Source organism: Lissotriton vulgaris, chromosome 3_1 (assembly GCF_964263255.1).
Source record: "Lissotriton vulgaris chromosome 3_1, aLisVul1.2, whole genome shotgun sequence".
NCBI lineage: Eukaryota > Metazoa > Chordata > Amphibia > Caudata > Salamandridae > Lissotriton > Lissotriton vulgaris.
The window spans coordinates 1004091368-1004116482 of record NC_141689.1 but is presented as its reverse complement, the minus strand read 5'-3'; positions in this window follow the sequence as shown (position 1 = coordinate 1004116482).

Below are 25115 nucleotides of genomic sequence, written 5' to 3'. Positions count from 1 at the left end.
CAAGAATAGTAACTCAGGAAAAGCCTTAACATATCATCATAGATAATTCAGTCCAGGAAATAAAAGATGATATGCTTCTGAAAGCCAACATATTATTAATCTGTTGACTTTTAGAAGCAGTAGTAATTTGCACCACTTAACTCTCAGCAGTCTTTTCCTTCAGACGGATACCAGACATGCTGGCTATACCTGTTCTTGGTGCAGAGAAGTGAGGGAGGGTTTGTGCGTGCCTCTGAATTACGAATAAAGTAGGAGGCATTCAAATGTAAATAATGGGCTATTATTACTATAATTATTCTTGTAGTTAGAATTATTATTATTATTGATATTTGCAGATGCTTTAAAATTTTGAATATATTTGTGGTAACCTGCATGGCACATACTTTTCTATATCACACTAAAGCTCCCAAACCCCTTCTTAAGGCATAGACCGCACCCATTTTGTGCCACCACAGCTACTCGACTGCTTGATTAGCTAATTGAATTTATTGCATAGTTAGTTAAAACCATAACAAATCAGAATTCTATAACAACCTAACTCCAGTGTTATGCTTTTGTCACTCAGAGAAATTAATTCTAGCTGAAGTTGACACAATTTTTTTTTATATGTAGCACCTAAAATGACCTTGTATAAATGTCGAAGTGCAGTTCTCAATATCCTAAAACGTATCCACCAACTGAATTACATCATGAGGTACATTTTAAGTAAGAGTGGAAGCTGTACTGACGTCAACAGCTTTGAACTGAAGGACTCTGTTTTTTTTTTTTTAACTCAGCACATGTTAGAAACGTAACAAGTCACCTAAGTAGATAATACAGCAATTATTCTGAATGCAGATTGTTTCTGCACCTTGCACATTACACCCTCCATTGTTCTCTGATCAGGACAACCCATAATTAGCATATTATCATTTTAAAGCCTATAACAAAAACATAATTTAAACTGAAAACGCTCTTTCCTGTAGAGAAGCAAGTACACTAATTACTGAATGGGGGGCTTTCCTCCCTACTGGCATCGCATGTGCTGAATTTCCAATAGTTAAAGAAATGTATAATATTCTTTTTCTTGGAAACTCGTGCTCTATTGAATTTTGGTGGAAAACATAGAGATGTGTCTAATTGATTAATCACAGGTACTGTATGTAAGCTACATGATGGTGTAGCATACTGAGATTATACGTACTGGGACCCTTGTGGAACTGGGGCGAACTCTAGCCAGGAACTCTGTAATAGGCGGGGTGGTGTCAGGGTGTGGTCAATAAAAAGTATGATGCAATATTCAGTGTGTGAGTGTATGCCAAAGAATAAAGTAATGTTTGCCTACAGATCCCATGTGGGATAATTCATCTTCACGCTCCAGGGCTGGGGAAGATGCTACATCTGGCATTGAGTAGGAAATATGTGCCCAGAAGAAAATGAGACTGCTCTCCCTGAAAGTTTACAGCGATACAGCAAACTGCTTGTGTGTGCCACGTTTGCCCGAAATTGATGCAAAGCAGTTTGCGACTGGCACACATGGAGTCCAACCTGTAAATGGCCACAAAAGGAATCAAAGGTCCTGCAGATAAGCATATTCAAAACACTCAACAAGAAATTGCTGATGAAGTCACTGACAAAGACACTGTGCTGTGCCCTGAACATAGAGCAATATTCAGATGAAGAAAAGACAATGGCATGGACAACCAGGTAGGAAAAACAGAAAGTCACTCACTGTCAATGACAATTGAAGCACTTTATGACCTCCTAGTGGACATGAAGGACCAGACTCAAGCGATGGGGGTGTTGCATGCAAAGGTTGCAAGTTCTGCTTTGTGCTATGAACACTGCCTGAACAGCACGTACTCTGAATGGTGGCAGAAGGGAGCGTGAAATATACTGCAGCCATGTTTGTCAAACCACCATAACCTTTTGAAGCACGACATTGGTGCCAGGTGGACTGTGTGAATGGAAACATTTCATGACTTCATAGATGCAATAGAAGAAGATAAAAAGATCCTCAAATACTTGAAAGAATTTGCAGGTAACAGCATGACAGAAGCGCAAAAGAAGATTTCACAGACTGAAGAAAAATTATACCAAAAGGTAAAAGACGCGTTGGAGACCAATTTCAACCCAATGATAAATGTCGACCATGAAAGATACATCCTCAACCAATCACGACATCAGATTGGTGAAACAATGGATCAGTTTATTAAATGACTTGATACACTCATTAAACATTGCAAATTCTCTGACTCCATCAACGAAGAAGCCATGCCTTTCCAATTCGTTTGCAAGGCACACACCCACAAAACCAAAAAGCAACATCAGCTACTGCAAGTGGAAACAAGGCTAGATCAATCGTCATCAAGCTCATCGTACATCTTACATCAATACTTTTGAGTACCTATGAGGAAGATGGGTGTGCACGGATGGTATCTACCAAAGTGCGGTGTGTGTATGTAGGGTTAGCTGCTCGTAAGGAAGACCACTGGTCAAAGGAAATTCAACATACTAAATGACAAAATTCATTTGAACACTATATTAAAATCAATTTAAATGTGAACGATTACCCAACATCTTTCATCATAGACAGTGGTTCATCGATTATTATTATTATTATTATTAATTTAATTTTATACAGCGCAACAGCTACCCGAAGGTTTCCCGGCGCTAAGAACGCTAAAGATATATGAAGGGAGCAGATATAAAGTGGGGCATAGTCTATTGATTAAAAAGCCATGTTTTTAAGTCCTTACGAAATGTCTGGTACTGTGGTTCTATACGCAGCAAGAAGGGCATTTAGTTCCAGAGTACTGGGGCCAAATAGGAAAAAGAACGTCCCCCCATTCTTGTTCTTTTAATCCTCGGAATTTGATAGTTATGTTGATTAGCAAAGCGAAGTGATCTCAAGGGGTGTTATTGATGCACTAGCGCCTGAAGATAGTGCGGTGCCACTCCTGCATTAATCCTATGCATGTAGCAGAGAGGCTTAAACTGGATGAGGTTCTCAATCTTCAACCAGTGCAGATCACGTAATGCAGCTGAGGCAGATGTTCTAGCTGAGAGATTACAAAGCAGTCTGGAGGAAGCATTTTGGATTAACTGTAACCTGTGTAATACTTCCTTTCCCACTCCTAAGTATAGAACATTACCATAATCAAGCCTGGATGTGATGAGGGGTTGGACTACCGTTCTTTGAGTGGGCAAAGGTAGCATCCACAGGATTTTTTTCAGCCACTTCAATATGACAAAGCAGACAGAGGCTACCCTGCCAGCTTGTTGCCTCATAGTTAGTTGATCTTCAACTATGAAGCCAAGGTTACTGGCTGATTGTACAGGAATCGGAGGTGATCCCATTTGGGTGGGCCAATGTTGGGGGCCCCATAAGTTTTTATTTTTACCAAAGAGCAGGAGCTCGGTTTTATCACCATTTAATTTGAGTTTGTTGTTGTGCATCCAGTCTGCAATGTTTAGCAACCCAGATCTCAGCGAAGAAGTGTTAATGTTTGAATTGGTTGAGAGAGAATGAATAAGCTGGGTGTCATTGGCGTAAGAGTACACCGTGAGCCCTGCTTGTTCCGCAATGACAGCTAAAGGGCTGACATAAATATTAAAAAGCAGAGGGCTCAATATTGAGCCCTGGGGAACTCCACATTGAAACCCTTGAACCTCAAATTTAGAAGAGGCAGAGAACACCCGGAAGGTCCTATTAGTCAGAAAACTAGACAGCCATTTTAGGGCTAAGCCAGTGACACCACATGATTGAAGGGTTTTCAAAAGGATAGGGTGGGAAACAGTGTCAAACGCAACACTTAAATCAAGAAGAATAAGTGCCACGGTTTCACCTCTATCGACTTGACGACGGATATTATCCATAACGCCCAGTAATGTGGACTCTGTAGAGAAACCTGCACGAAATCCAGATTGGGAGTCATGCAGGAGCTTATGCGTCTCAATAAATGCGGTAAGCTGGGCATTTATATGCTTCTCCAAAATCTTAGAGAAGATTGGCAAAAGGGAGATCGGACGGAAATTAGATGGTATATCCGGGTCCAGGTTCGTTTTCTTCAATAATGGCATGACCATAGCATGCTTCCATGCAGCTGGTACTACAGCCTCTAGTAGAGAGGAGTTCAATAGTTGCATAATTAGGTTATTATTCGATGTGCTTAAAGTTTGAAGCACTGAAGGAGGAAGCAAATCATTTGGAGAGCCAGATTTAATGCTAATCAAGATTTTACAGAAGGAAGTAATATCCATTTGAGTCCAGCAGTCTAAAACAGTGTTATTATCTGAGACTGTCATATTCCTAAGGATAGCTTGATTAGAAGAAGATGAAGCAACTGATGACTGTTTTGCGAAATCAGTATAGATAGCACTGATTTTTGTCACAAAAAAGTCAGCTAGATCATTACAGTATTTTACATCCAGGCATGTGGGTTTAGACTGACATGCGGCCCCAGAAAGCTCTTTAACTACTTTAAAGAGTGTTTTTGAACAGTTTTGAGCTTCTTGAATGGTCCGATTTGCATGTTCTGCCCGGGCATTCCGGCAAAGTAAATGATTATTCTTCAAGACAGACCTGTACGGTAGTTTAATCTTAGGATCCGCCACTGCCTCTCTAAATTTTTACAATTAGTTTTTTTATTTTCGAGGGCCTAGGTGAACCACGGCGCAGGAGTATAGTGATTGTTGATTTTTCTTTTGACAAGGGGGAGGCATAGGTCAATAGAGGAATTGAGCCAGGAAAGCATGGTTGCTTCTTCATTCAAAGTGGTAATTGAATCAACTGGTTTCGTGTTTTCAAGAAGTAGATTGAATTTCATTGTGTCCAAATTTTTCCAGTTCCTACCCTGTGCCATCCCTGATGGAGGATTATTTTGTTTCTGCTGCTGTTTCATTTGAAATTCGACTAAAAAGTGGTCGGACCAGAGAACCGGAATGGCTGGTTTACACAGGACAGTGTCTATATTACAAAAAAATTGCATCGAGTAGGTTTCCTGCCTTATGGGTGGGAACTGAGTTATGGAGAATCACATTTAGGGCTGCTAAGTCAGCTATAAAATAAGAATTAATTGGTTGAGACATATCATTCAAATGAAGATTTAAATCACCCACTAATATAAAGTTAGGGGCTTCAAGCAGAAATGGAGAAATAAGATCCGGAAGAGATGCAGCCCAGGCACTGTCTGGTCCTGCCTTGTATCGATTAATATGCTCATTGAAAAGTTTAACAGTCTGTCTCCCATACCTTGCCTCATTCCATCAGGTATGAAGGTATACACCTCGGCCATGCCTGAACCACTGGAAAGCCAAAGGTCATTCACAACGACAATGCAACACAAAAAGAAAGTGGCGCAATCCACTATTCGTGGTCTACGGGGGACTTTGTCAAGTGCCTGTTTGCTCAGTTTTGCTGCCGCTGCTGACATGGGATTGTTATCTTCAAACAACACCTTTGTCCTCAACTGCAGATCACAAGTGTCATTGTTGTTCCATCGCTTGAGAAAACTATAGAAAATGAAAGTACAGCTTCATATCAATGAAGGCATTCACCCAGTTTCTCAGAGACATCGTAGAGTTGTTTTTTATTCTGCAAGAAGCTGTAGAGAAGGAACTGGAAGAACTTTTAAAGCATGACATGATTGAATGCTCTACAGGTCTCACGCCATGGGTTTCACCTATAGTAGTACTAGTAGTATTGCCAACAAAGGACAGTAGTGGGTCGGTGCGCATCTGTGTTGATGTGTGCCAGCAATCAAAGCCAGTGTGAGTGAAAGACAGTCTGGTCCTCACATAGCGGATATGATCATGCAACTGAATGGAGCCAAGGTATTTTCCTACCTAGACCTGAATACAATATATCATCAAGTTTAACTGGAGGAAAACTGCAGGTACATTGTTATCTTTTCAACTCATGTTGGTTTATGTTGATGTAAGAGACATAACTTCAGAGTATCTACGGTTGATTAAATATTTCAAGATGTTATTCGCCAAATAATTCAACCTGTTACACATGTTTTTGATTGCAGTGATCACATACTGGTTTTTGGGAAAACAGAACATGAACGCAAAAAGGCTCTCAACCAAGTGTGCCATTTACTTACTGATGCAGATCTCACTCAGAATGCTGCAAAGTGCATATTTCACAAAACAAAACTCACATTTTTTGGGCTCATATTCTGAGATGGGGAATTACTCCAGGTGAAAGCTCTGTCATACACTTGCCCCCACAATGTTACCATGCTGTAATTCCTTCTTGGCATGGCCAGTTATTGCTCAAGATACATTTGCAACTTTTCTAGACACATTGTGGCCTATGCCAGTCAGAGTCTGTCGGAGACGGAATGTGCCTAATCTCTGCTGGAGAGTCTGGCTGTGGTGTGGGCCTGCAAACATTTTCATGTATTCCTCTACGGAAAACAATTTACTGTTGTCACAGACCACCAGGCATTACAATTTTCAGAAAAACGAAGGCTAAGAGGCCCCCTCACATTGAGAGGTGAGAGTTAAGACTTCAAGAATATGACTATGAGATTGTGCACAAACTGGGGAAAGATCAAAACTGAGCAGATTACTTTAGACGGGTGCCCCTACAGTGGAACAGTCAATCAAATAATCTGTGCTTGTTAAGCATGGTTACTCACCCGTGAGGGTCTCAAGGCACTGGGGGGTTGCAGGTCTGGCTGGGCACTGTGGTTCATTCAGAGAGGCAGGTCTTGAGACCCTTGCAGAAATGCGTCAGAGAAGGGGACAGCCAGAGGTGAAGAGGCGTGATGTTCCAGAATTTGCCGGAGAGGCTGGAGAAGAATCTTCCTCTGGTCCTGGTCTTGCGGATTCGAGGGATGGTGGTCAGGGTCAGTTGGGAAGAGTAGAGGTGTCTGGTGGGTGCGTGGAATGAGAGGTGGTGGTTCAGGTATGGAGGTCAGGTGTTGTGGAGGGCTTTGTTGGCATGTGTAAGGAGCTTGAAGGTGACTCTTTTTTTTTACTGGGAGACAGTGGAGTTCTTGTAGGTGTTAGGAGATGTGGCTGCGGCAAGGGAGGCTGAGGACCTATCTGGCTGCTGCGTTCTTCATGTTCCAAAGTTTTCTGGAGAGTTTCTGGATGGTGTCTGCATGGAGTGTGTTGCTGTAGTCGAGTCTGCTGCTATTGAGTGCATGGATGACCATATTCCTGGACTCAGTGGGGCTCCATCTGAAGGCTTTCCAAAGCAGGTGAATTCTGTGGAAGTATGATGAAGTGACTGCATTGATTTAGAGGTTCATAGTGAGCGAAGAGTCCTATATGGGGCCGAGTTATCATGCATAGTCAGTGGGTGCTGGGGTGTTCCTAGCTCAGCGGGCCACCAGTAGTATTCCCAAGCATAGGGATTGTGCCCCAGGATGAGGACTTCAGTCTTCTTTGAGTTGAGCTTGAGGCAGATGTCTCTTATCCAGGTGGCAGCGACATTCATCCTGTTGTGATATTTGTTTCTGGCAGTAGTGGGCTCGTTGGTGAGTGAAAGAATTAGCTGGGTGTCGTTGGCGTAGGAGACAATGTTGAGTTTGTTGTTTCTGACAATGACTGTGAGCAGGACCATGTAAATGTTGAAAAGCGTGCGGCTTAGGGAGGCGCCCTGAGGCAGTCCGTATTGATTTCTGTGGGTTTAGAGAGGACAGGGGTAGTCTGACTTGCTGTTTTCTAAAGGTGTGGAAGGAATGGATCCAGTCTAGGGCTTTGTCATGGATGCCAGCATCATGGAGTCTCATAACTAGGGTGCGGTAAGAAACGGTATCGAAGGCAACCGAGAGGTCGAGCGTGATGAGGGCTTCTATTTCTCCCAGGTCAAGGATGGATCAAATGTTGTCGGTGGCAAGGAAGAGGGTGGTCTTGGTGCTGTTGTTGCTTCGGAATCTGGATTGAGAGGAGACCTGGGTGTGGTTGACTTCGATGAACGACATCCAAGACAGCTGAACCATATCTCAACGTCATCCTAAGATCCAGCACACGAGCGGCTTTGTCAGTGGAATAAATCATTGCAGCCACCATTTCAGATAAAGACACGATTATCATCAAAGAAAATATTGCTACGTAATCAAGGAGAAGAAGTACTCAGACTCTTGCCGATGATATTGCATATCAAAATTCAAAAATCTACAAGATAAGCTATCTGTCACACAAGAAGGAGTGATCCTGAGAGGCTTTAGAATTGCCCCACCTGAAACACTTAGACAGTGGGTCATCAAGCTCGCATATGTAGGGTACCATGTTATTGTAGTCACCAAAAGCACTTTAAGAGATCAAGTGTGGTTCCCATGGCTATATGAGTGGGTCGAGCAGAAGATAGAGGCGTGCCACATTTGCAATTGTTTATCTCCTAAGGTGCGGCAGCACCCAATGACGATGTCTGACCTTCTTTCCCATGCTTGGGAAAGGGTTGATGTTGACTTCTCTGAGACTTTAGTAAATGGACTCCTATCATGGTAGCCATTAAAGAATATTTGTGTTTTCCTTTGGTGGAAAACCTTTCTTCAACAACTCATTATAAAATCATAGAATGATTTGATGACATCTTTGCAATTCTCAAACCTGACAATGGTCAGCCCTTTAATAGCAGAGAGTTCAAAGAATTGCTTTTTCAATTCAAAGTCAATCGCCAAAGTAATACACCCCTGTGGCCCCAAGCCAACGGTGGAGTTGAAGGGTTCATGGGCACCCTCAAAAGAGTCATTCAATGAGTGTCAACGGAAGGAATTGAACAGCACCAAGCCTTGTTTCAGGCCCTACAGGCCTATTGATCAATGCCTCACTCCACAACTGGCGAGAGTCCAGCCAACTATCTATTTGAGAGAGCCAGAACAAAATTACCTCAACGGACCTTGTATGGATGAGCGAGCACCAACTAGGTTCAAGACACGGAGGTGACTCGGAATGGAAAAAGGAAAATTTATGCAGACTAGTGTTGCCATGCCCTGGAACCAGTCTTTGCTGAAGAAGACTGGATACTACTTAAACAGAGATGAAAATGGAAAACAGACACTTCTTTTGCTGTTGATCCTCTACAGGCTGTGGCATGTAAATGACATATGGTGACAGCATATCAACCTGGACAGATTATCGCTAAGGACACATCACATTTTAAACACCTACCTCTATCTTTGTCAAGTCGAGAAACCATGTGTGCGGTTTCCCCACCAGCAGGTCCTGCTCGAATGCCTGAGCCGAAGTCATCCGTGCCCAATCAGGGTTGACCTTGATCATCTCGGATCACCCTTTTATTTAACAAAGAAGGATGTGTAGCATTTTGTGCGTAGAGTGGGCAAAGATGTCTGCTCTACTGGAGTAGTTTGCAGAGTTTTGCTTACTTTACACTCTTTGCAGAGTTTCAAAAACTCAGTGAAGCGATGAGGAGCTGAGTTTTTTCTCCTGCGCTGCTTGCCTACGTTAAATTGGCAAGTGCAAGAAATCTTACACTACCCCATCTCCTGGTGAGATTTCTGAACACGGGCAGTCACAGAAGGTCGCTACAGCTGGCGTTGAGAAAGATGTTGCTCGTGTTGCAGAAACTGCCTCTCTGGTAGAAAATCTACTTGTGCCGCAGAAAGAAGTAGGGCCATCTGGCTCTCCACATGATGCCATTCTCACTTATTTTATAGTTCAGGAGAAACTCCTGGTGCTAAAAAGCAGTGTAAACAGAGCTACATACCAGACTCTAACACTTGCGGAAATCTGCTTTGAGTGGCAGAACTTTTTTGGCACTTAATGGAGCTCCATGTAGCCCTACTCCGCAAACTCCACCCAGGCCTGATTGAGACTGTACACACTAGGATACTCGTGGTTCTGGGGTAGACTCTAGACAGGATTTGCATAATAGGTAGGGAGGTGTCAGGGTGTGGTCAATAAAAAGTATGATGTACGTTCAGTGTGTGAGTGTATGCTGAAAAATTAAGTAATTCTTGATTGCAGCTTCCGTGTGGCATATTTCATTTGCTGGATGCAGGGCTGGGGAAGAGACTGCAGACGGTATGAAGGTAATGGGAGCATAGAATCATACAAAGCATTCATTCCATGTTTTCTACATTAATCAGAATATGGTTCACTCTGAAAGCTGCAATACTGTGTGGCGCCAATGTTTAAAATCGTACAAAAGTCCATTTGATGCCAATACAATGCAATTTCTTCCATCACAGGCTGATTTTAATGTATTAGAAAACATATCCATGACATCCACAAAGAAATTTACGTGAAACGGGAAATAAGCTAAAGGCACACAAATCAAAACCCGAGGACCTGATCAAATCGTGTACTTCTTAAACAGTGCAGCGTCCAATGATGACCCTTATCTAAACACCAAAAGCAATAGGTTGAAAGTTGTACCCAAAAGCTGCAGTGCTGCTACTCGTTCACCATGGTCTGGCAAGTTAATTACACTCAAGCTTACCTTATTCTAGGTCGCCTGTTGGTACTTAGCAAACGATTCCTCTCAGTGACTTGTCTATTAGTAATCTTGAATTCATATTTGTGCATGTTTTAGAGCCATATGTATTACCACATGCCACTTTACGTATTTTTAAACTTAAAGAAATTCCTCGCAGTTAAAACCCTGTTATTGGCATCACGCCTCCTATAAGGGTTTAAGCTCCTTGACAACTTCAGCTATGCTGACACTTTTGTGGATTGTGATTTTGATGCTTATTACACTTTGAAGATGACATGAGTATGTTAATGCTTAAATGGCGATGAGGTTGTTCTAATACTGGACAATATTGCCAATAACCAATCTCTGTAGCACGTCATCTTTTTTTTCTTTCATTTGAAATGTGTGAGGTTCATAGCATCAAGAAAACTAAATGATGACCTGTAGGCAAAATGGGTTCAAGTATTTTCTTAATTACACCCATGCAGCAATGGATGGTCTGAAAATACTTGAATAATTTTGGAGCCATATGGGTATACGATTGATAATAAAGCCTCCATTTCTTCCCAGCAACACTCTGGGACAATTACTTATGAAAATATTATGTATTACTCCGGATAGATTGAAAATTACAATTACACTTGAAAGACGTGCAAAAACAGAACATTACACTTCTTGAGGGAAAAATAAATAAACGTAGTGCAACTTCATGTTATTGAAAGTGATGAAAACAAAGAATGTTACTTGCTGCATCGTAAAAGCATGCAGAAAAAGAGTAGTTTAAATGAAACTATGGAGCAGATTTATGAAGGGCTTGCGCCACGTTTACGCCGCCGTTGCGTGACGCAACGGCGCGGAAACGTGGCGCATCCCTGCGCCCTATTTACAACGTGACGCATCTAGGAGATGCGTCACGTTGTACAGCACTGCGCCATGAGGAGGCGTTCCTGCGCAGGGGGGGCGTTCCTGCGCAGGAACGCCTCCTGAAAGTGGCTGAGTGAAATCTATGAGATTTCACTCAGTCACTTTCAGGGCAATGCTGCGTCAAAACCCTGCGCCTGCTTGAAGCAGGCGTAAGGCTTGAGGCAGCATTGAAAGAATAGGCCCCCCCAGAGCATTGCTGGAGCTGCATCGCGCTTGCGACGCAACTCCAGCAATGCGTCACTTTTACGGCACAGATGCGTGACGCATCTGTGCCGTTTTTGCCCCATGGTGCGCCGCATCATAAATGTGGCGCACCATGGGTGGCGTAGCTGTGGCGCACTGTGGCGCATGTTAACTGGCGCATCCCTCGGGATGCGCCAGTTAACATAAATCTGCCCCTATATGTGTATGTAACATTGGTTGTGAAGTAGTAAAGAAAAAGGGGCAGATTTATGAAGGGATTGCGCCACGTTTACGCCGCCGTTGCGTGACGCAACGGCGCGGAAACGTGGCGCATCCCTGCGCCCTATTTACAACGTGACGCATCTAGGAGATGCGTCACGTTGTACAGCACTGCGCCATGAGGAGGCGTTCCTGCGCAGGGGGGGCGTTCCTGCGCAGGAACGCCTCCTGAAAGTGGCTGAGTGAAATCTATGAGATTTCACTCAGTCACTTTCAGGGCAATGCTGAGTCAAAACCCTGCGCCTGCTTGAAGCAGGCGTAAGGCTTGAGGCAGCATTGAAAGAATAGGCCCCCCCAGAGCATTGCTGGAGCTGCGTCGCGCTTGCGACGCAACTCCAGCAATGCGTCACTTTTACGGCACAGATGCGTGACGCATCTGTGCCGTTTTTGCCCCATGGTGCGCCGCATCATAAATGCGGCGCACCATGGGTGGCGTAGCTGTGGCGCACTGTGGCGCATGTTAACTGGCGCATCCCTCGGGATGCGCCAGTTAACATAAATCTGCCCCAAAGTGTTTTGCTTTCTTAATGTCTGTTAGAAATATGGACATGGTGAGTTCCCATGTTATTGCGTTTGCCTTTCATTAGTTTCAAATTGTCACTACATAAAAGAATAACAATTTAGGTTTATGAATTAGTATGTTTAAATCTTAATATTGATAGTGTATTGTATAAAAAATACTTATATGTGTTAATGGGTGCACCGAAATGACATCTTTTTACTAAAAGATGCATTAGTGAAACTTTCAGAGAATGTTCTTTACAGACCTGCTAATGAAAATTCCTTCAAATGAAAAAAATATTCTATACTTGATACGTTCATTTACACGTCGGTACTAATATACGTGTAGTACCCTATTACTAATTGAATTGTAACCATAAAAAATGTTTTCAAATGCATTAGAATAGTTCTATATGTCACTGCTTATATTAGCCTAAGTTTATATAGGCCAAACTGTATTCATGAAGATTTCTGCTTTGCCATGCACGCTGAATGTGAGTGATTCACTCATTATAACAAACTGTGGGGCATATTATCAAGACAGGCGATAAAATTATCGCCATTTTAGCGGCAGAAAACTACAGCTAAAACGGCGATAATGGGGTTGATAATATGCTCTATGGAATTCCCATTGAAGCCCATGATAAATGTGAAGGACATCTAACATGGGCTTCAATGGGAATTCCATAGAGCATATTATTAAGCCCATTATCTCCGTTTTAGCTGCAGTTTTCTGCAGCTAAAACGGCGATAATGTTATCCCCTATCTTGATAATATGCCCCTGTATGTAGCAAGTTCTTCCACCCTCTTGTGTTCTCATATATTGTATAAATATTCTGTTACCATTTACAGGACAGCTGCCTGGGAAACTTCCCTTTTGAGCCTTTCCGTGTGCTCTAACTAAAGGGGCAATGCTTAACATTTCATGTAGCAAAATGACTTAATGAATGCGTAATTGTTCCACCTATTTTCTCCGCATTTTGTGCCTTTTTTAAATAACCTGACCTACATTCCACTTGAACTGACCAAATAACTGAGTGGTCTGATCGAATGAGGTGACATTAGGAGGTATCATCCCTGGAAATGCTAAGAATATAATATTGCCTGATGAAAAAAAAATTGAGAACTGTTGCCGGACTACTCTTGAGAAAATAGTTTTGGAGAGAAACTCTATTGCAGCTGTTGTTGGTGACGGATAGCGCCTGTTCGGCATGAAGGCAAACTACAAACTGACAGATGAGATTGCAGACCTCTTTGATGCGGACTGAATTGGCTTCTTTTCCAAGCTAGCACATTGGCTGCATGCGCCTAGTGGTCCCTCCAATCTGGGACCACTAGAACTGGCATTTCTTGTCCTTTCCTGAACTTTGAGCTTTGGGTATTTCATCTGTCTATTAAATGTTTTATTTTCTATTTGATGCTCTTATTCTGCTAAAGGATTTGAGAAACTAAAATATATTAACTAAAATTGTCACAGTTATTATGATTCATCTACTTAAAGTGAATGCACATTCTGAATTCAAGTTTTGCTAATGACTAAAGGTGAACAGATGAGAGAGATTTCAGGACACCAAATAGTAATGTTGCCATTCTGTATTGATTTATCTGAAATTTTAGAGGGCTTATTATGATGTTTTAGGAAACGGCTCCAACCATTGTTCAGAGCCGTTTCCTAACGCATCATAATCAGTCGGTCAGATTCCTTTCCAACTACCCATTTTGATTGTGTTGGTCTGAAATTAATCTGACTATTGCCTCGGAGAGCCCATCTGCCACTTGAAATGACCTCAGTAATCCCAGGGGTGGCTCTTTCTACCTGAGGGATTGCAATATCAGATTCCAACTGCCTTTCTGTGCCAGCCTTTCCGATACAGAAAGGCTGTTGGAAGTTGACTTTGGGGCCCCCATGGGTGCACGGAATCCGGTTGGTGGCTGAGTGCCCTCCTTTTGATCTCTGCACCCCATGGCAGGCACCATGAGGTGCCTGCCACGGGGTGCAGGGATGAACTGCACTCTTTGATTCACAATGAGAGCATGCATTCGAGTCGGAATGCATGCTCCCATTGTAAAGAATAGGAGTGCAACCGAAAACTGTTCGGTCGCATCCTAGTTGGTTTGTCGGGACTGCAGACAGGCCGTCTTCGGTCCCACGACCAAAATGATGTCCAACATCGTAATTAGGCTGTTAGTGTGTATGATTTAGATCGCCTACATTTCTTCTGGAGGTTTGGCCCTTCAGTATTGATCTTATACCTTGATAACATTGTGTTGAGAGTAATTTAGATGAGTTTGTGTTCCAATTTGTAGTCTAGTCATTCAATTCCTGGTCCTTATTCGATGACTGCTGAAACCCTTTATATCTGACCCCTCCCAATACGCAGCTAGGTCCACCTGAGAACCAAAGAAAGCGGTAAATGATTAAAGTCATCTTAGATTTCATAAAAAGATTATTTGTAAAGTGTCCAACAGGCGTGTCTTATGGTTTGTTCCCGAGGAAGGATGTAAGGGGGAGATCTTTACTGAGACTCCTATTTCAAATCTTAAATCACATCCAAACCTCAGCCGAAGGTGACCAAGTACCAGTGCCAAAGGAGACTACTGCAAGCATTCAAGCAGTATAGAGAATGGAGAATGTGGCGGGGAAAGACATGGGACGTTTCGTCTATTCATTTGCATTCGGATTGAAACCAAAAATTAGTAATATTATACAGCAACATATTATTTTCTGGAAAATCAAGCCCATAGATGACATTCTTCACTATGATAAATATTGTGGAGATAAATTTAAGTCTAAACAAAAGAAGCTGGAGGAAAAGCTGATGATAGCTCAGATGAAAGGTGCCAAGAAAGGCTCCAGTGGTGAATTTAAAAATGTGGAACAGGGAAATAGTCAGTTGAATTCTGAGATTAAAGGTGTAAAACGAGACCAGCAACCAGGTATGCTACCACAGGGTAAAGGTAGAAGTGTTACTATCGAGATGATGAAAAAGACTAATCCTAGTAACATTTGTTGCAAATTTGGGCATTGGAAACGCAAATGTTGATTTAATCCTCTTAATCATATGAATGGACAGGTTCAATAGGTTCAGAATGCACAGTCACAGAGTAGACACATGGTACATAGTCAACAAAAACATAGGCAGAGAAATCAGAATTCAAATTTGCCTTAAGCCCCGATGCCACAAATGAGTGGTTGGGTTCAGAAGTATACTTAAAATAGAGCATTTTAGAAAGAGATTCAAGAAGATCGGAGTAAAAATGTAGTTCATCAATATTTGATGGATAACATAGACTCAGACCTGGCACAATGACGATGCCTGAGGAAGGAGGAGGAATGTATGCTTGGCCTATACCTTCAAGAAGAGCAGAGTGGTCCTTGTGTGGGTAGCAAGATAAATGGGTCTCCAATCTCCTTCCTTGAGAACAGCAGAAGTTCCTAACCTACCCCTCTCAGGAGAATGAATCCAAGTTGTAGGTGCTTCGAATCGATTAATATCAATATCAAATTTAGTAACAAAACTAATACCTGTTCAGATTGAGTCTTTTTCAGATTTACATACATTTGTGGTGTGTGACGCCATCCCCTTAAACCTTTTAAGGCAAGACTTATTGTGCAAGCTTAACTGCTCAATATACTGTACGCCATATGGAATAAAATTTCATAGCAATGATGAGGACATTGTTTTTAAAATGGCTAAAGAAAAACCTGAAATTGAGGAATTATTTCCTATGTTAACCAAAGATGACTTAACTATGAAATAGAGAGATTCGGTCTCTCCAGAGGTGTGGGATTTCACTGGAAATTATATTGGCCTGATTAAGGGAGTGGCTCCAGTAAAAATGACTGTAAAGCCAAATGCTGAATTTTCTTGACTATCTCAATACAATTTGAGTTCTAAACTGATTGCAGGAATTACACCGCTGATTGAGTCTATATTTGAGTCTATATTTGAGCAAGGAATACTAAACAAAAATCATGGGTAGACCCTGTAACTCTTTTTATGGGTATCCAATCAATCAATCGATCAATATTATTTATTTCATATTGTTTCCAAAGCATATAAAGTACATGGTTGATAAAAATAATCTCTAATAAAATATCACATAAGTAATAATAAAAAGTCATCAATAAAAAACAACTACATATACAAATACCATAGCACCAGATATATAAAGTGTGTTGTGCCTTCAGATGCGGGCATCCCACCACTTTGAAGTGCATTGTTGCTTTGATCTTAATCATCATAAATTAAATTACAATCATTCCCTTCTTACATCACTTTTCTAATCTATCAAATCTATCCAATATTTGGTATTATCATAAAATATACATAAATATTATATCACAAACATCATTAAATTAGATTAAAAAACTTAAAATGGCAAAACCACATTGTGCCAAGATGTTTAGCATTTTCCTTTTCTCCTCCACTATCCCATTTTGTCAATACCTTCCTGTTAGTCCACTAGGACAATTAAAACAATGCTGTACTATAACTGACAAAAGGATAAGATAGTTGTTTAATATAGTAAAATGCAGGACAGCATTGCTTAAAAGGAACTTTCACAAAAGGGGGAGGATATACCTCTTTCTATCTGGGGTATAACATCTACAGTAGAATAGCATATGCAAATCACACACAGGTATTCAAAAACCTAATGGAAAGTACCGGATAGTTCAGCACCTGCATTGGGTTAATCAGATTGTAATACCATATTGCCTAATTGTTCCTAATCCAGCTGTAATTCATTTCCAAATTCCATGTGAAGCTGAATGGTTTTCTGTCATTGATTTGTGCTAAGCCTTCTTTTCCATTCCATGTCATGAGGACAGGCATTTGTATGTGCCTTCGGTTTGTCCTACAAGGGTTTACTGAAAGCTGTTCTATCTTCAATCAGATCTTAATAAATAATCTGGAATCATTAGTGATGCCAAATCACTCTGTCCTTATCCAGTACATTGAGGACCTGCTTGTAGCATCAAGTACACAATAAATATACATATGCAACACATCGCATTGTCGAATCATTTGGCAGAAAATGGGCATGGAGTGTCACCATCAAAATTGCAGTTTTGCAAAAAGGATGTTCTATTTTTGGGACATCAAAGTGAGAGAGAAGGCAGAAAAGTTTACTGTGATTCTTCAAATGTAGCCACCAAGTAGACAAAAAGAAGTCGGAATGCTTTTGAGAATGGTTGGCTATTGTAGACAATGGATCCCAAATTTTTCTTTGACAGCAAAGCCACTTCAAACGTTTAGGCACAAGGACATAACTGATCCTGTTGCTGGGATTAAAAGAATGCATGTGCTCTTTTACTGATCTGCAAGAGAGTCTTTGTTGAGTACCAGCACAGGAAATGTCCAACTGCAAAAAATGCTTTATGCTGTTCTGCAGTGAGCAGGTTGTGCATTGGCAGTGCTAGCCCAAATGCATAGAACTGCGCATAGACCTGTGTCATACTTTTCAGCTACTCTTGACCCTGTAGCTGCTGCATTGCCAGGATGTTTTAAAGCTGTGGCAGCTATGTGCTTGACATTGGAACAGAGGAAGAGCATTGTGATGGGACATCTGTTGAAGGTGCATGAACCTCATTCTGTTGAGATATTGCTTACCCATACTCAAATGCATTATCTCACCAATAGCCACCTTAAGAGATAAGAGTAATTTTAGGTTCAGAAAATTGGACTTTGATGAGATGCACAAGTTTCAATCCAGCAATGTTGATGCTTTTGCCTGGAAATGAGATTGTGGTTTATGAAGCTGATCATGATTGTTTGGATGTGACTGAATTGTGTACGAAGCCCAAACCTGACATTCTTGCACCCCTGCATAAGCATAAATGTTGCTGAGTTGACTTTATTGACATACAGTAAAGCACAGTAATACCTGTCCTCTAACTAGAGTACACAACAGAGGTTTTTGCCTGAGCGTCACAGTATAACTTGTGCACTGTTGAGGCACTAGGTGATCCGCATCTACAGGGTTCCCAGATGGTTGAACACCTCTTCTAAATCTGAAAGGATGTAAATGTTTATAACTGTGGATGTCTTTACGTGTTTCCTTGTATTTTATCTTTTCAGAATAGGGCTTTTGGAAATGCCATAAGAGCCCATTGAGTAAAACTATGAGTTTTACCACACAACACAGACACACATTCCCCAGATCAGGGTATGCCTTAGCGTGCATATACCGCCGGGATTTGGTTTTTCGGTCCTGATGAAGCTTTGCTGAATTAGCTGATATAAGCAGAAACATGTCGACCACTTTTGCACAGTATGGATACAGCTGACTCACCTTACAGGCCAGCACGTGTCCGCACAACTGATTTTAACGATCGCTGACTGCTCTTCTATTAAATTTGGTATAGGGTGCAGCCCGCCATCTTTTAATCCCCACACAACTCACTTTTCTTTTTGCACTGTCACTCAGTCCAAAACAAAATAGCTCCACTGTAATTCAGGGGTCATAGCACACCAGGGAGACATTCGGTTTCCCTGGTGGAAACCCGATGATGAAGCATGTCACCAGCTAGGTTGGTGAGTGAGGGTTCCTTTAAAAAACACAGGTTTTTTTCCCATCACACCGAGCCCCTTTGCCTTATATTTTGTTTATTTGCGCCATTAGTCACTCTTTTGTTTTTGAGGTATACTGTTCTGGGGAAGAAGAGTGGTTTCCTTTCCCTTACTCTCCTGTTGTTTTATACATATTTGGCAGCGCACAGCTGCGAGGGTATTACCAATTTTGGTTTATACTAATTTTAAGTATTAGAAACCCCCGGCAATTAGCATGGAAGATCTCGGCCTTTCTTACTCGAAAGAGGAGGTCAATGCATTGTTGGCAGACTCCTCTATGTTTACAGATCACTCAGTTGCCCTGACCATCTCACAGACAACTGAGTGGGATAAACTCACGGAACAGAAAAGAAGCCATATTCGAGCAATCTTACATGGCACCATGCTCAAAGAGTCTCTTAAAAATAATACTGCACCAAAAGGACTTTTGGTGACAAATGCTCCAAGACTTTTCCTAGACGATGCACTATTCCGTAAGGAGTGGGCCCAGATTGCGTGGCACTGCACACGTGACTGGTCAGTGCTTATTATTTTCAAAACCGCTCTCCGACTCTCTGAAGCCCTCCTAGTAGAAATTCAATTAACAGAGACCCACTTTAGAACCACCTTAACAGGGTACAAAAAAAGACTGGAGGAGCTCAATAAAGAACTAAATGAGTACAAAGACACCTTAGCTCAGTCAAAAGCCCAGAAATTCCAAAAAGATCTGAAACGTTGGTCATATACTAAAGTTTACCTCTATGCCAGCCCAGGCTACATGCCCCTGAACCATACAGATTACAACACTGAGGATTCAGATGATGATAGATCTACCACAAGTGGTTCAAGTGGGGAGAGCTTAAATAACAGACAACGAGGGAGAGGCAGGAATAGGAGACAACAGAATCGCCAACCTTGGCACTCCTTCACACAGATGGGGCGGGGGTTACCACCAGCCCTACCAACCACCACCATCCAACCCATGATGGGCTGGAACCCAGCCTTTATACCACACCCGCATCTTCAGCAGAACATGTACATTCCACCTCCTCCTTTTTTAGAGAGGGGTCAGAGAGAATGCAGCAGAAGAAGAGAGTCCCAACAGGTCCACTGGGAGAAGGAAGACGCAGTGGACGACAACACGAGGAGCAAGACCCAGGGCCTGAGAGCCTAGTCACTAACCTTTCTACAATCGTCTTAAGCCCTGACGAATGTACTGTACTGGAAAAGGGGTTGGGCTTCATTCCTACTGCCCGTTTGGACCACTTTAAATTACATTGTGAAGTCTCTGAGTTTTTTCGTGAGCTAAGATTGAAAAGCTTTTTTGAAAAACACACGCTGGAAGAATCTCAAATAACCAAGGGCCTTATTTATGAAGACCTTGCGCCACCGGTGCGTCACTTTTAAAATGGGAAAAAGTGACTCACCGGCGGCGCAAGACCCTCATAAATAAGGCCCCAAGAGTGATACAGGACTTAGGCTTAAGTCCACTTTCACTCCACCCCACACATATGGTGCCACCAGAAATTATAGCTTTTGAACAAGCTGTTTCCAATGATGTGGAATCGATGGTAGAACCTCCCATCTACAAGAACATGAAAGCGTCGGAATTTCAGGCCTTACAAACATTCCAATCCAATGCCAGTATAGTCATTAAGGCTGCTGACAGGGATGGGGTTATTATCCAGAACGCTGCAGGCTATGACACAGAGTGAAGCCACCTGCTGAATAATCAGACCAACTATGTTCGCTTAACTAATGCTCCTTCACCACTTCTCCGCAATGATATCCTGGATATGGTGGTGACTACAGCAGAACAGAGTGGCCACATAACCAAACAAGAAGCAGACTATCTGACAACTACCGAGGGCAAAGCACCCTAGTTTTACACACTGCCCAAAACCAATAAAAACAGGGTTTTACCACCCGGTCGGCCCATAGTTTCTGTGATTGGTTCTTTACTTGAACCATTGTCTACATATTGCGACTTCTTTTTGAAACCTTTTGTGCAGGCAACCAGCACCTATATTAAGGACACTAAAAGCCTACTGCTGACTCTACGGGATATTGTGATTCTCGAAGAACCTTGCTTTCTGGTGTCCTTAGACATCGAAAGCCTCTATACCTGCATCCCACAGGTTGGCACCATCAGGGTAATCCAAAAAATCCTCGATAATGCCTCTTGAGATTTCCACACACCAAGGGAATTTGTGGTCGCTTGTGCAACACTGGCACTCAAGTGGAATTTTTTCGAGTACCAGGGTGAGATCTACCTGCAAGCCACCGGTAAAGCAATGGTCAGTACTTTTGCACCAAGTGCGGCGGGGTTATATGTGTATGACTTTTAACTGAAACACATACTGTCTCCACACAACCCCTTCACTGATTTTGTAACCTTCTGGCAAAGGTACATCAATGATGTCCTGGTTATATGGAATGGTTCAGAAGACACCCTATTGGATTTTTTGTAATGGATCAACACATGTGACCCACATTTGAGGTTCACCCATTGTTACAACAAAGAAGAAATTATCTTCCTGGACGTAACTATCACTAAGGAGGGTAATCACCTCAAAACCAGGACCTATAACAAACCAATGGCAAAGAACAATCTTTTACATTTCCTTAGTTTTCACCCGCGACCCTTAAGGGAGAATCTCCCTTTCGGGCAGTACTTTCGACTGAGACGTAACTGTAGTGAAGTGACAGATTTCAAAAGTCAATCCCAAGATCTAACTAACAAATTACAGAAGCGTGGATATCCAGCACGGATCTTGAAGAGAAGTTGTAAGAGAGCCAGGAACCAGCATAGAGATGCCCTTCTGGAAAACAACCCGAAAGCAAGCACAGAGAATACCCCTTTAACGTGTGTAACCACGTATTATTCAGTTTTGAATGCCGTAAGCCTTTCCATCAAAAAACATTGGAAAATCCTGGAAAGTAACAAACATGGCTGGGAAAAGCCTTTATTCTCCTACAAATGGGCCAGAAGTTTAAAGGACTCCCTTGTCCACACACACCCCAGGAATCAGATGAGGGAGGAAGAACAAATGGTACTGAATGCATGGGGTTTGCCTCCAGTTACCGGCCATTTCCCCTATGGAGGATGTAGTGTCTGCCATCTGACCACCGCCACAAAATTTCTGAATCTGGAACCCGGGAGACAATGGGTGCAACGTAAACACACAAATTGTAATTAACTGGTGTTGTCTATTTGATCAATTGCCCCTTCCGGTTTAGATATGTGGACATGACCACTAGAAAGATTAAACAACGTATCTGCGAACATCGCAGCAATATAAGATGTCGCAAGAACACTACTAAAATGACTGAGCATTTTCTGCAACAGAATCACACCCCCAACGATATCAGGTGGACTATCATTGAGCAACTCCAGATGAATACAGGATCACACAATGTTCTTTTTGAGAAGGAACAAAGGTGGATTTAGCGTTTGTCCACAAACCTTTCAGGGTTAAACGACAATATACCTTGGGGGTCAGTGATGCGACTTTGAGAATAGATAATCTGCAAACCTCCTTTAACCCAGACGTTTGTTTACTCATAGAGGGTTCCTTCACTGACCATAATGTACCTCCCCATCCACTGATTATTGTACACATAGTATGATTGAATACCAACATTGACATATTATAGGTTATGATAGGCTCTAGGCTAGATTACTCAAACGTTCTGTACCTGGGCCTGCCAGAGTACCTGCTACAGCGGCTCCAAGTTGTGCAGAATGCTGCGGCGAGAGCGATTTTTGGCCTGAATAGACGCGCTAGTGCAGCGGGCTTGTTGCAGACCCTGCATTGGCTCCCAATCCGCAAGCGGATCGCCTTTAAGGCTTTGACCCTGACCTACAAGGCCCTCCATGCGACGGGAGCAAAGTACCTCCAAAAGAGACTTGCCTTCTACCGTCCGGCTCGCTCTCTGAGGTCAGAATCCCTGTTTTTGGCGACTGTTCCACGAGTGAAGAGAGCGCGCCTGGGAGGTCGCTCCTTTGGACTACTGGCGCCACAGCTGTGGAACTCTCTGCCGCTTATACTTCGGGGAGCCACCAGCTCACTTGCTTTTAGAAAGGGCCTCAAAACCTGGTTGTTTACCCAGTAGGCCTTTTTGCTTGTTGTGTTCTTTCTGTCTGTGATATTTTCTTTTTTAATGTGTTATGTTAGTATACTGTAGCCCTCCTTACTAAAAGCGCCGGGACACTCTTTTTGAGTAGCCGTGCGCTCTACAAAAGCCATTATAACATAACATAACATAACATATGTCATACTAAAAGGACAATAGTACATTTAAAGAGAAGAGGTGAGAAAGGGTCCGGTGTCACAAAATAGCTGATTCTTTATATGCAGGTAACATGAATCTACCAACACCAAAGGGCACAGCTTACATGTTAAGAAGTGGTTTAACTGCGTAAACGGGGTACAGGGCCACATGTCACATAATAGCCGTTTTTTGAATGCAGATGACCTGAACTCCCAGACCCGCAAGGGCATAGGCAGAACATCAGAGAAATGCAGAGACTTAACCTGTCGATTAAAGAAATGACACACGCGGCACTAGAGAATGGTTATATTTGTGACAAAGAATTTCAATTCTTGAATAAATCATGCCCAGTCACACCGCCTATGTATGGTCTTCCCAAGACTCATAAGAATGAGAGTAATCCACCTATGCGTCCGATCATTTCAACCATAGGCTCCAGCACCGAGCCTCTGTCCAAGTATGTGGATACATTTCTATGTCCCCTGACACATAAATACGAGTCATTCGTACGGGACACAGTAGACATGATTAACAAAATTGAAGGTATGGCTTTTAATCCCATGACTGACATCCTGGTAACGCTTGACATTGAGGCGTTGTACACCAACATTCCTCAATGTCAAGCGTTACAGGCAGTTACCTCACTCCTACAGAGATACCCCAATAATAGACCGGATGTGTTCATCATTCAATGTTTGGAGGTAGTCCTCCTCAACAACTTTTTTGAATTAGAAGGAAGCCTGTACAAACAGATCAAAGGCACAAGTATGGGAGCATCTTGTGCCCCAAGTGTGGCAAACACATATATGGGGGAATGGGAGAGAAAAAACATTTACAACACAGCTTCCGTAAACACACTGCCAAAAATACTATTCTTCAATTTGGGAGTTTTCACCTCCACTGTCAAAAAGATTCGATCCCTTTGGGGAATTCCTTCGAATTCGCCGCAACTGTACGTCTCTTAGCGAATACGACACTCACAGTTCATCCTTGAAAGACAGGCTAATTGAAAGAGGCTATCCACATCCCCTAGTTCGTCAAACTTTTAAAAGAGCAAAATATTACGATAGAGATGCCCAGCTCAGTCACACAAGACAGAAATCTCAAGATAAGATAACATGCGTGATAAATCATTCCACGTTGAATTACAAAATAAGAAATGTAATCAACAAGAATTGGAGAATTCTTGAGGTGGAGAATGAGACTCAGCTAGAGAAGCCCCTAATAGCCTACAGACGCAACAGAAATCTTAGAGACCGGCTGGTCCATGAAACAAACTCTGACCACGTGAGACACAGACAACACTGACGAGTTTGGATACAATTCGAGGTAATCACAGATGTGGCAATTGCCATGCCTGTGAATCCGCCATAGTTAGTGACACCATCCAGTATAATAATGTAAACATAACATTAAAGTCATTCACTAATTGTAGAAGCAAAAACGTTGTTTACTATATTGTATGTCCTTGTGGGCTTGCATATATAGGTGAAACAGGACGGGAGTTCAGACAGAGATTCAGTGAACATAAATCAGCTGTAAGAACGATCAAAATGACAGCTCCGTTAACTCAACACTGTGTTGACTTGAATCACAAAGAATCCGAACTCAGATGGTGTATTTTGGAAAAAGTCCAATATAAAAATGGTGAATTAATGGAAAGAACAAGGAAAAAACAAGAATATTATTGGATTTTTCGTCTGGACAGTGTGAGAATAGGCTTAAATGAAAATATGTCTTGGTATGTTACAGAATAACCAGCTTAATATACCTTGAATAACAGTATGGTTAACAAGGGGTTCTTTTTATCAAAAAAAACCCTGTTTCCTAAATACTCCAGTCTTACTCGATTTCCTCTTACCGTGTATGAAATGAGTTATACTCAAATTCTTTCCCTGACAATAAGACACAATGTAGTTCTGCATGGAATAGGCTACAGTGACCCTCTTTCTATAGTGACGTACATATATACATCCATACTTGAAACACTTGTCTACCTACCCTAGTTCATCAGGGATGA